Source organism: Sturnira hondurensis, unplaced genomic scaffold (assembly GCF_014824575.4).
Source record: "Sturnira hondurensis isolate 20B ecotype Veracruz unplaced genomic scaffold, ASM1482457v3 Scaffold0013048, whole genome shotgun sequence".
Lineage (NCBI taxonomy): Eukaryota > Metazoa > Chordata > Mammalia > Chiroptera > Phyllostomidae > Sturnira > Sturnira hondurensis.
The window spans coordinates 1-10,916 of record NW_028085679.1 but is presented as its reverse complement, the minus strand read 5'-3'; the positions used below and the strand labels follow the sequence as shown (position 1 = coordinate 10,916).

The 10,916-nt window shown below is 39.4% G+C and overlaps 1 pseudogene; it reads left to right on the top strand.

Annotated features, from left to right (window-relative positions):
- The first annotated feature begins 260 nt into the window (after positions 1-260).
- LOC118997305 (tripartite motif-containing protein 43-like) lies at positions 261-5,742 on the top strand (annotated as a pseudogene).
- The last annotated feature ends 5,174 nt before the right edge of the window (positions 5,743-10,916 follow it).

The window sequence follows — 10,916 nt, the reverse complement described above, 5'->3', positions numbered from 1 at the left end:
GACCTTAAAAAAATGAAGGATCTTTTTTATACAGGTGAAAATGGGCAGAAGTGGACAGTGTTGGTTAGAAAGCCAAGAATGGCTTCAGCAGATTGTGAGAGCTTTCCTGTGTCTTGGCTTTCCAATTGTGTCACATGCCCTCTCAAGCTTGTTGGTCTCCAGACACAGTGTAATTGAGCCACAGCCTGAGTCAAACTTTGCTTAGACCTTTGTGTCTTCTGGGCAGAGGAGTAAACTCCTAGTCTTCTTCCCTCAGAAAAATGAACTCAGACATGTCACAAGCCTTTCAAGAAGAAACTGCCTGTATCGTCTACCTGAATTACCTTAAGGGCCCAGTCACCATGGGCTTTGGGCACAGTTTCTGTTGGTCGTGTCTCTGTGTATCTAGGAAGAAAGCTGAAAGCCCTGCAGATTGCCCTGTGTGCAGGGAACCATCAGAACAGACAAACTTCAAAACCAACATTCTTCTGAAAGACCAACATTCTTCTGAAAAACCTAGTGACTAATGGCAGGAAAGCCAGTCTGCGGCAGTTCCTGAGCTCTGAGCACTCTAGCTGTGGGCTACACAAGGAGACAAAACCAAGCATCTCTGAAGATGACAGAAGTCCGCTCTGTGAGCAATACTCTAGTGCTCTGGAGCACGAGGCTCACAGACACTGCCCCATAGAAGAGGCTGCTGAGGAAAACAGGGTAAATGCTGCCTCTGAGAGCACAATGACAGCTGGAGGAGAGTGCAGCCAAGACAACATAATGACCTAAGAATCGTCATGAGAATTAAATCCTCTCCTTACTGAGTGTCAGGCACCAACTTAAGCACCAGTGATGGTGCTGTGAGGAAAACAGTTGTATGCCTGCCTTCTTGGTGGTTACATTCAACCAGGGATTAATTAAGTTAATGGTCATCATTATTTTGATGATACAGCGTTATGCTCAAGTAGGTGGGAAGACCTCATTTTGAGAAAAAATCTACAAATGAAAAGTGATTATCTACAGGGTACATATTTGTTAACACAAGACAAAAGAGGAGGATAAAGTATATTGGAATTGGCAGGAGACAAGTGTCACTGCCTCCAAATTCTGATGCAAGATATACTTCACTATCTGAGAAGTAGCCATGCTAAGTAAAGTCCTGATCAGTTTCCCTAGACAAATGCCTATATTGCACTGTGTGGTCACACAGCCTAAAATCTTCTAAAATTTATATTATTAATGAGGGCAAATAGGGAAACATCAAATTACTTCTCTTCCTAAAGTACATTTACCTAGTATCCCATGATCATCTCCATCATTAATAGTCTAAAACCTGAGATTTTTTTCCAGTGCAAAAAATTGTTTTTATAAACAGTTAAAGGTCTCAAACCACATGAGAGGTTTATAAGAAAAGATGCAAGAAATTTAAAAAAGTCTCAGTGAAAATGGAAGAATATCTGTCTATTGGATGGTAAGTGTGAGACTGTATTCCCTCTGAATCAGGCTGACACAGTCAAGATGGGAAAAGGAACTGTGAACAGCAGTTTAAGACATGTGTCTATGATGGTGAGAATTACAGGAGCTAGAGAATGATAGTGTTTCAAGAAAAAGAAAGTGTAATATTTTAAAAATACGGGAAACAGTAAAGAAGTAAAGAAAGAAGTAAAGAAAAAACTGAGATTGGAGAGTGACAGAGTGAATCCACAACTCTGGGGAGGGAATAGGCAAGGGAATAAGAACCAATGTTCTTTAAAATCACAGGGAGCCTATGGTTTTAGATGGAGGACAGGAGCCCATCCACAGAGAAAAGGAGGGCAGAGAAAACAGCTGGGAGGTTGGACCAAAGTTTGAGGGAAGGTAGTGAGAATTCCAGGAAGATCTTTTCTGATGGATCCTGATCCAGAGAGTAAAATGCAATAATATTTCTAAGAATAGGAAGAGTTTAACACTGGAGACCAATTGACTAACATAGAAGTCAGAATATTGCGTGTAATAATTGATTAATTGACAATGAATTTTAATTGCTTGCATGTAGTGTTTCAGAGTTGAGAGGCTGAGTGTGAAAGAAACGATCAATGAGAAGCTTTCTTCCAGTTCTTTCAGGAGTTCATTTAGTGGGCGGAAGTAGTTTAGGGAAGCATGTAAGTGGCTCTTGGTATAGTTTAAAAGAATGGAAAATAAATGAAGGAAAGAGGAATGAATGTATGGTTTCTGACAAGTGGGGGAACCTGAATTTAGGATACATGAAGCTTACTGGTAGATAACATGAATCAGTATAGCAGTTGCAGTTTCAGTGGAGGTGGGTAAGATTGGCCTGAGTAAGTTAGGAAATCCATCTCTCTGCAGATGAATATCCATGGATGCCAAGATGAAGCCAGAGCTTTTTCTGAGACATTGCAACTGGTTCTCCACCAGGGAGAAAAAACAATATTGAGAGAGTCTTCTTAAGGAAGGGTCAAAGATGTTTAAGCAACTCGAGAAACCTGAGGCTGAAATGGCTGAAAAGAAGATCAACCTAAGAGCAATGTATGATGAGCTCATGAACATGTGTCTGAAACCAGATGTAGAGTTGCTTAAGGTAAGAGTGGAGTGTTTGCCTGGGAATATTTTATATAATTGGAAGCTCACACCATTGATTTCCATTATGAATTTGATACCAAAGATATATATTTTTTCATCTCCTGCATCCATGGTGGAGAGTGGCTCCCACTTGGGACTAATATAATCTACTCCTGACAGAATCACGCACATACAAACCTTATGAAATTTTGATTATGGAGATTCCATGAGGAATATTTTCCTTGTGAAAATCTACTTTTGTTTCTTCTTTCAGTGAACACCAGAAAGGAAAAACTCTTTTAAGGTCTTTTAATTCTGGTCTGCAAGTGGGTAATGTAGAAACATTTGTAAAAGCTTCCATATATTTCCTGCTTCTGATGTGATACCATTGGTTTCATTTACCATTAATTTGGGGCATATTACTCTTTCAGTACAAACCTTAGGAGAGACTCGGATGCACAGAGCTGAGAGTAACAGCAGTACACAGCCACTTTCCTCTTTTCACACTCAGTGTTTCAAATTCTTCGAGAACATAAATCAGAATAGATGGTTAACAAAAGTAGGGGGCCAGGGTAATGGGTCAAAAAGGGAAGGAGAATATAGTCAATAATATTGTGATAAGTATACATGGTGACAGAGGATTACTAGATTTAATGTTGTGATGACTTTGTAAGGCATGAAAATGTTGAATCATTAATTCTGTGCACCATAAATTAATAAAACCAATCTATAGAAAATATACTGATACATAAATAAAAAACACATTTAAAAATTATTCACAAAAGAATTTACATTCTTACAAGGTATGGCCAAGATTATCTTTAGGGAGGAAAAGGAGAATAAATTTTCAAGGCAGTTTGCAAGTGGTAGGATTAGTACTTTTCCAAACCTCCCCAAACCCAAACTGGTTTGGCAGAATATCCTACTTCTGAAGAAGCCTAAGTTTCTCTTTTCCTTCTTGACGTGAGTTAGGAGATGAACTGAAAAGGTGAGTTTGTTCTTCAATGCTAACAGGGATTCATGAGGGCCATGAAAAAGATCCAGCTACTTTTAACAAAGTGAACATATAATCTCTCAGAGTATTTTCAATTGTTCTGAGCTTATCTGTTTGTATGTGTTTTGCAGTATATGTTTTCCTTCACTTCTTGATCAGAAGTTAGTATTTTTTCACATCTGTGGCTGAGGGAGCTATGTGTTGTCACGCCCAATGCAAACTTTTCTGTAAGACTGGTCACTTGTGGTTTTATATTTCACAATGAGTAAGAACTGAAAGTGCAAAGACTAGATTTTCCAAGAATTAAGTAAGAGAGGCAAGTACCTCTGAGAAATTGGGGTGGAAGTAGGCAGAGAAGAAAAATAAGAGGGATCCCCTCAGAACAGTACAGTCGTATCTCATGAAAGGATTGTGATGAGGCACATTCAGTTGAATGATGACAGTACCAAAAGAATAACTGCATCTTTCTCTTTACAGGAGTGAGCAGGCGCAGCTGCACATGCCTCAGCCTCTGTGGCCCACACTCCCTGCACCACCCATTACTAGACGGATGGACAAGCTCAGCAGCTTCCAAGGCGAGGGTTGCCCCATGGGTTGGACCACCTGACAGGGTTCTTCAGTTAGGACTTTTTCGTGGATGATCTTTTCCTCTATCTTGCAGGGGACAACAACCTGCTAAGTGGCATGTATAGTCCTGGTTAGTCATGGAGTCACTATAATATGGCAAAAGATAAAATCAAAACTGCTGTAATGATAGATGTGACTCAGTCTTTATTAATTACTTATAAATATGATAAGTTACTTATAAAAGGAGAAAAAAGACATGAACCAAAAAAGGACTTCTTGAGTCCTAAATATCATCTCATAAAATGTCAGTTGTTCACTGAGCCATACAAAACTGGGTGGCAGTTCAAGATTTAAAATAACAGCAGTGAATTAGGTTTTAAATACTTTCTAATTGGACTTATAACGCATTGATTTCTGAGGACAATGCATGTAATCAGAAACAATCATATATGTGAAAAAACCTAAATGCAGAAACAGAGATTTTATGAATAATAACAATAAAGAAAATTGGTGGTTGATGGGGCCATATATAGAGTTCCATGGTAAACCTGAACCTGGAGGGTCAGTATGTCAGGAAGAGGAAGAACAAGTTCTCAGGTGGAGCTGGTTATCAGAGGCAGACAATTAGTGTGCAATCACTTCTAAGAAGGCCTTTAGGTTACTTCTTTAGTGACAACTCACTTAATTAACTGGAATATTGTCAACTGGAATAGTATCATATTCTGGAAAAGTAATCTCTGTTTATTTAGCTTAAAATTATTTTTTGTCCCCCATGAAGTAGTGATAGAGGTAAGTTTTATTGCTATGGACTTGGTGGCACTGCCCAGGTGTCCAGCTTTTCAGGTCTCATAAAAAGTAAACAGTCAGAAGAAGACACGACCTCCTTCTCCTTTATCATCTCTGATTTTTAGGAAGATTTTTTTCTATTCTAATTAGATATTTGTTTCTCCATGAGATATTGTTAGCATCACTTGAATCCAATATTTTCTATTCAGAACTGGCCTTCTAAGAATGTTGGAATGTTTTGTTCCCAGTGAGACACTAGGGAGATAGGTGCTTTTTCTCAAAGACAAATTTATTTTAAACATTGATTTTGACTGGAATATTCTCTTTTCTTCACAGTGGAAATTTCCTTCAGTAGTGAAATAAACAATTGCAATTCTCAGGCTGTTGGATGGTCTGAGAAGTCTGAGGTTTATGCATGACCATCTACATGTGTCTCTGGCCCCTGGAACATCGAACTGTTTTGCTGTACGGGGAGTGCAGGTCTTCACCTCTGGCAAACATTACAGGGAGGTGCACGTGGACAAGTCTTGGGACTGGGCTTTGGGGGTCTGTACACAGACCCGGCTGAGGAAGAAGGACATGCTGATTAACTCTCAGGATGCATTTCTCTTTTAATATGTGAGGAGGAAAATCGTCACACTGTCTGGACCACTGCCCCAGTGACTCCTCAGTACATAATGAGACCTCTGGGCAGGCTTGGTGTGTTTCTTGATGTGGAGAGTGGAAGTGTAAGTTTTGTGGATGTTGTGAAGTGTTCTTTCATGAAGCATTTCCTCATTACACCTTCCCCACTTCAGAGGGGTCTAGAGGACATGTTCAGTTTCCTTTTTAGGCCTTTCATTTACATACTGGCTACACATGAGTAGGGCTAAGTCAGGGAACTGGCAGTGAACCTGGGATGTCTATTCTGGGGTAGCCCTTCTTAGTTGAGGCCTATCAATGATACTTTATATTCTTTTATGCTTTTTCTACTTTAATGTAACCTTCTTTTGCTGCGATTCAGTATAAAGGTTGTATAAAATGTAACATTTTGTTAGTTTCCTTTTCTTGGCATTAAAACCACATCTTACCGCCCTTTATCTTGAATATATGCTGTGATTTGTTTTATGTTTTGTGAGCTTGCTGGAGTCATCAAAATATATATCAGTGTGCAATTACTATTCATGGCCAAAATCTACGAATGCAAAGTTTGCATATCCTGGACATATATGGTTAATCTATCATGCTATGCCAGTCTGCACTTTCCTGCTGCTCTGCCTCTTTGTGTAGTTAATCCTACTAGTCCACTCAACTTCTAGGGAAAAACTGAGTTGACAAGGAAGTTCCCATAGACTTTCAGAAATAGGAAAAGCCTTTATTTTAGAGAACGTGGAATAAGCTGGTCCTTTTCTTTTTCAAGAGAATAAATGATAAGATGTAACGGGAGAAAGTGCTGTCTATTTACATCTGCATTCTTAGCAGCTAACATGTTGGCTAGGACATCAGGGGTGTATAGCAAATTGTTGAATAAATAAATAGATAGAGGAATTGCCTTAGTTAAGAAATATATGGCTAAAAATATTCTGGATTTAAGGGATGATATAAAAAACTGATAATATCATGCAAGTTGAGTTTACACTTCACCGATTTCTCGCTATTGTAAAAAAGTGATATTTCTGTGTGGGAGGCAGCCACTCTAGAGATTCTCTAAGCACAGAGAGTAGGTGTGTGTGTACAGGTGTGTTTCAGTCATGGTGGTCATACATCATTGTTAATTTATTTAATATCCTCTTCAGGGCCATGAGTGATGGAATTGGAGACAGAAGAAGAAATGCAGACATAACCTGCCTGCTCACTTTCTCTTTCACCATCATACGGTATTGTATTGGGTTTTGTTTTTATTGTTCTTGTCCCACACTAAATTGCAAGTTCACCTTATATTTATTGTGATTTATGTTCTAAGTATTACAGAACACACACACCCAGGGCCAAGGGGGTGCATATATCATTACCAAAAGGACCCTTCTCTAGGTTCGATTGTCTGTGGCCATAGGAAAGATGTCTCTCAATGACAGAGATTTGTAAAAAAAAAAAAAAAGAAAGAAAGAAGAACAAAAAAAAGTGTTTATATAATGCTATACAGACTTAGAGTAGTGGCCTAATGTCCTCATTAAAATTTTGTATCCAAAAGAACAGCTGTGCACACACACCTACTCTCTTTTTTACAATAGGCATGTGCAGCTGCCCATAGTGCTTCCTTNTCTGTGGGCATAGGAAAGATGTCTCTCAATGACAGGGATTTGTAAAAAACAAAGAAAGAAAGAAAGAAGAACAAAAAAAAGTGTTTATATAATGCTATACAGACTTAGAGTAGTGGCCTAATGTCCTCATTAAAATATCAAAGTTATTTTGTATCCAAAAGAACAGCTGTGCACACACACCTACTCTCTTTTTTACAATAGGCATGTGCAGCTGCCCATAGTGCTTCCTTCTCCCCGTGCCCTAATTCCTAGTACTGTATCTCAGGAAAAGAACCGAAGGCATGATTCAGGCTGCAGGCACCACCAGCTGGGTGGCCATTCAGGAAGGATCTCTAATTAATCCAAAGCCATGTGGCACCTTCTCATGGCCCACTGGCAAGAGTTCTTGGTACCCATTTTCTTCCAGGCAAATTCTCTCCTGCTTCCCAGGCCACGTGACCAAAGGAGTACCCCAAAGCCGCGTGATCTTCGTCTACCAAAGCTGCATGGGTCCCCACTCTGGCCAAAACCACATGGTTCTTCTAAGCAAAGTTCCAGGGAGCAGGGGGTGGGGGGGCCAGGCCGCCACTCTGCCAAAGCCAAGTGTCGTTTCTGTGTTACAGCCGCATGGTGATTCCCTGTCAATCGTTGCCATGTCTGTGTTTAATTCCCCGTGGAAATATTCCTCTGTGCCCCCATTTCCAACTCCTCCTACAATCAGTTATACCCCCCAGCATTCCTGTATTATTCCAAGTTTACTGGGCTCCCATCATGAGTCTGGGCAGGTGTGGCCCCATGTCATGGAGCCAATCTTCACCAAGTTCTCATGCAGGCACCAAAACCTGGGGGGACCTGACTCCCAGTTACACCTTGTTGGGGAGTCCCTTTCCATCCCCCTGGCTCAGAGCATGGCCACAGCTATTTAACACATCTATGCAACCAGTTAAAGGTTATAGATACAACCATCCCATGGATTAGCTGCAAAGCGATACCTGTACAAAACAGCTCTGCATGTTCCTGCTCCATGTATTCCTGCCCCAACTCACACATGTTGGGTGGAAAGGGGTCAGGATATCTTATATGTCTTTCTAATATTTCCTAGACACCTTGAGTTCTAGACCCGATTCCAAATCCCTATTTGGGGCCCCCCTCTTGCCTGCACCCTCTATCATAAGTACAGCAGTGGGTAGTGGAAATAGTAACTAATACATCCTACTCTTACAATTTTCAGGCTAGTGATAACAAGCATCTACCAATTGGATGAAAGTTTGCTGACTATTATGAGGACATGGTATAGTGTGCTCAGAGAGTATGGATTAAGAGGAACCACAGTGGTCTATAGAGTCAGATAGGACATCCTTTAAAAATGATTATTTTAGCTGAGATGTGATGGGTGACTTTTATGGTATATAACTTCTAATTATAAAGCTGTCAGTATTAAAAAATGCCATTGAGCCATTGACTCTATTCCAGGAAGCTTTCCACTGTAAAAATTTTATTAAAAAGTTTAATGAACACATTTATACATTCAATGTGATTATGCCATTTTGGAAACATACAAGAATTTTGTTCCCTGAAGTTACAATATGCTCCAAGACAGTCAGGTATCAACCTACCACATCACAGGACATTTCACAAAAATAGGTTCCTTGCAAATGAAACTATATCAAGTAAATGGTCAAACCTTAACTTCTCATGGAGAACTAAAGCATAAGAAAGGCTTCAGAGGGGAAGAGAAGGGAGAAGAAGAAACTAAACTACTTATGAGGGATCCATTTTCAGGATCATAGAAGCTCACTGTTGCATTATCATAATCCAAAAACACTCCAATCTTACCCAGAGGCCTTTTCACATACTGAATTAAGGGTGGGCAGTTAGTGGAGAGACAATAATGATCATTCACTTTCAAAGAAAATAGAAGAGATGCTTCTTCATAATCAACAATAAGATGGGTATCACTCATCAGGGAATCTTTACAGACTCCCAGAATCCACATTGAGCGGTTCCGCATATCCACCTCCCAGTAATGTCTACCAGAGGTGAAGGTATGAGTTCCCCATGCTGCAAAACTCTGCACTCTCTGGGGCTCTCTGGATGCACTGTCACGGTCACCTCCAAACATTGTACTAACACCATTAGGAAGGCTTATAGAGCGACTGATGGTTTCTGCACTCAGAACATTGTCCACTGCAAAGGAGGCAAAATATCTGGTCAATGAATGGAATTTCCACGCCTTGAGAGACAGTCCCTTCATTTGCCCTCCCCTCAAGAAATATAAAATAAAGAGAGTAAAGTGAGTTGAGACTGGCTCCTCTACCAAGAGCAAAAGTTATCACTACCTCTACAGCACAGAAATCCTTTAAATTATACAGAAAAAAAAAAGCACAGCAAAACAAAAGCCCTTTGCATATATTAGGAACTGTGTAAAGCAGTGATTGAATCTTAATCCCCAGTTTGTTTCAGTTCACACCGAAAACTTTTTTTCTCAGTGTACAACTTTCTTCTTGTGTTGATGGTCCTTGATNAATAAAGAGAGTAAAGTGAGTTGAGACTGGCTCCTCTACCAAGAGCAAAAGTTATCACTACCTCTACAGCACAGAAATCCTTTAAATTATACAGAAAAAAAAAAGCACAGCAAAACAAAAGCCCTTTGCATATATTAGGAACTGTGTAAAGCAGTGATTGAATCTCAATCCCCAGTTTGTTTCAGTTCACACCGAAAACTTTTTTTCTCAGTGTACAACTTTCTTCTTGTGTTAATGGTCCTTGATACTGTTTAATAAATAGATAGCAATTTTCTATTTGAGGGTAATTATTCTTATAGAAGTTACACCTGTTCCATATTTAAGACTCAAAATATTGGATAGAAATTTGCATCATAGATAAATTAGAAGTGCCTGAAGGGGGTGTTCTGGCTTTACATGATCTGTTTAGAGTTCACATTCAGGCTGATCCTGATTTCATCTCTTGGGGTCTAGACCTGCTCTCTAGGAGGGGCCTGCTATGGTGGGGCCATGCTCACAGATTCTTTTTCTGTCTCCAGTGGTTTTGAAATTGATCTAACAGCATTAAAATTATTGTGCTTATGGCAATTTCAGTTATTTTTAGACTCTCTGATCTTATGAATAATTTCACAAATATTTTTGTGTTTATCAATGCATGATCAACACACTTGCAATATACAAAAGATTAAAAACCATCAATGCCATATTTAAACTTTCAAGAATGATTGAGACTGAATAAGGTATAATATTGATTGTTAGTCTGAGAACTAAATATTCTATTTCTTCATAACCACATAACCAATCTCATCGTTCTTTTCCTAGTCTTCTTCAAGGTCTACATGAAATCTAATTTAAAAAGTTATCTTTCTCCATATTTTCAACATTCTATAAGTTGCAAAGTTCACCTTGGTTATTGTGATATGACTATACAGGAGAACGATAACAATTTTGGAAAGTCATGAACTACCTTCATGTCACTAAAAATATGTACATAATTGAAATAGAAGACTCAGTCTTAACAACCACTGGATAAATGGGGGCCTGATACCGAAGGGCTGACTCTTACCTCTGAAGTTCTTCAGCATATCTTGGATTCCAGTGATGTGCCATGAAGTGAGCTCTGGGTTCACTGGCTGAGGCTTTTGCATCTGCACCGATTCAGGTCTGTAAAGAATGACAGCAGAGGGGTTTAGGCCAGAGGTTAATCACACAATCATTTAAAAATCACAGCTTTCTATCCTAGATATTTCACCAGCATCCTTTCTTTCTGAGTTAATGGGGTATACATTGTATTTCACCCCTTGGGCATATAAGAAA